General features: G+C 48.5%; 1 pseudogene; it reads left to right on the top strand.

Moving 5' to 3' along the window:
- Positions 1-364: 364 nt before the first annotated feature.
- LOC119350355 lies at positions 365-826 on the top strand (annotated as a pseudogene).
- The last annotated feature ends 1,185 nt before the right edge of the window (positions 827-2,011 follow it).

Raw genomic sequence — 2,011 nt, 5'->3', positions numbered from 1 at the left:
CAGCCCCTCCGGCGACCTCCTCCCCCACTCCTCGACTACCCAGCGACATCCTCTACTTCATACCCGTCGGCGACCTCCTCCTTCGACTCCACCCTCTCCTTCTATCCATGCCGAAACCCTAGATCGATGCTATGGCCACCTCGCAGGTGTTGCGTGCAGGTGAGATCTGGTATTGCCCCCCATTTCTTCTTCTCCTCCTAGATTTCTTCAGCTTGCTCGAATCTCATTGTGTTTGTGCGGGTTTGTGCAGGCCATCCAAGACGGCGGGGCCATGTTCGCCTCGTCTGTGGGGACGGAGGCGGAGGCGGTTGTCAGGAAGATGGTGAACCTCAGCTCCCTTCCCCGGTGGCGCAGCAGCAGCAAGATGGTGAAGGGACGCACCGGCCAGCGCGTGAGGCTCTACGTCCACGGCACCATCCTCGGATACAAGAGGTGAGAAGCTCCCTCCGCCGGCGTGGCTCTGCTCCTTCTCCCTCGCGTGGGTATCTGAATTCCTGGTCTTGGTTGGGCGCGCAGATCCAGGCAGATCCAAGTGAACACTAGGGAGGACGTGGCCTGGTACGGCGGCAAGAGGATGGCCTGCGTCTACAAGGCCAAGACCAAGCAATGACACCAACTACCACTACATCTGGGGCAAGGTCTCCCTCTCCCATGGAAACACTGGCGTCATCCGCGCCAAGTTCACCCTCGCTGAGGCCATGGTGAGTGTTGGGTCAAACTTCTCCGGTTGTCTGTTTTGGTGGCATGCATAAGATTTAAACAAACTGAATTGAGCTATATACCTTCTGTGGTATCTAGTTCTGTGCCACTGTTCATGTAGTTGTGAGACTTGTCATGTGTGTATTAGACCCCGCTTGCTTGTTCAGGGGATATTTAGGGTTGAGATAGTGTCACACATGTGACTGGACTGCAGCAAGTCTGAAACTGCAGACTCTGCTTCATGTTGTTGTTATTTCTTGAAGCCTTGAATAGCTAAACTTGGGCACCACGTACGTCTCCTCCCTGTAATTTGATGTACTGACTTGTATTGCCTGCTGAGTGCTGATGGTATTAGGTTCATTCTATTTCACGCCGTTTCATCTATCTAGCTGCACAGCGTGCATGGTATTTAGCAATGTAATCCCATTCCATGTGTCCTTCAGATCGTCTAGTTAGTGAGACAAGAGGTGCAGAAGCATAACAATAAAAAAGCCCAATCAATCTCCATGCTCCATGTCAGTATAAAACCACACCTTGCAACATGCAGTAGCCCGAGGGGGCTGTCTGCATGCTCCATCACATGGCCACCCTAAGCAAATGCAGAGAACACACTTCCAGACTATCAATCATGCATGCCCATATCATTTGCTTTTCTTAATGTTTCTTAGTTTAGCTTACTAATCTCTTGTCTGTGTATTTTTTGCTGCCAAAAGGGATACAAATAGGTTGCAACTAGGAGTAAAATATGTGTCTGAACTGATCGTCTGGTGTGAAAATTGACGACCAAGATCCAGTTCAGCTTGGTAGTGACCTATGAGAGATCTGTGGTGGTAAGCGGCACGTGTCTGGTCCTTGGTCATCTGTTCATTTTTGATGTTTGATCCTGGCCGTCAGTTGCCTGCCGGGCTGGCGGATTCTTTTCGCTTGTTATGGTAGGGAACCCCTTTGTCCCTATCTACAAAGGCCATGCATACATATACAGGGGAGTAAGCTATTTGGAGCTGTACTTGCTAGCTATTTAGCTTGAGACGTAGTTTGGTGGTATCAGCATATGGCAGGCTTGAGATGCTTATACTGTCCGATGTAGAAGTAGCTGACGTGCATTCTTGAGATGTTCTCTCCATGGCTATAAATAAATATTTGGTTGGGGAAAGCTTCAGTTATGTGTATTGCAGGACAACACCTTTCATTAGATACACTTTGATGTTATTTCTAGCATGAATTTTTATTTCAGACTTAAAACTAAAATTCTGAATAACTAAAATCACTCTGGTTCCTTATTTTTTTAGGGCGGTTCCTCTTGTTTTACTAG

This window comes from Triticum dicoccoides, chromosome 1B, assembly GCF_002162155.2.
Source record: "Triticum dicoccoides isolate Atlit2015 ecotype Zavitan chromosome 1B, WEW_v2.0, whole genome shotgun sequence".
NCBI lineage: Eukaryota > Viridiplantae > Streptophyta > Magnoliopsida > Poales > Poaceae > Triticum > Triticum dicoccoides.
The sequence above is the reverse complement of the archived record's forward strand: the minus strand, read 5'-3'. Positions and strand labels throughout refer to the sequence as shown.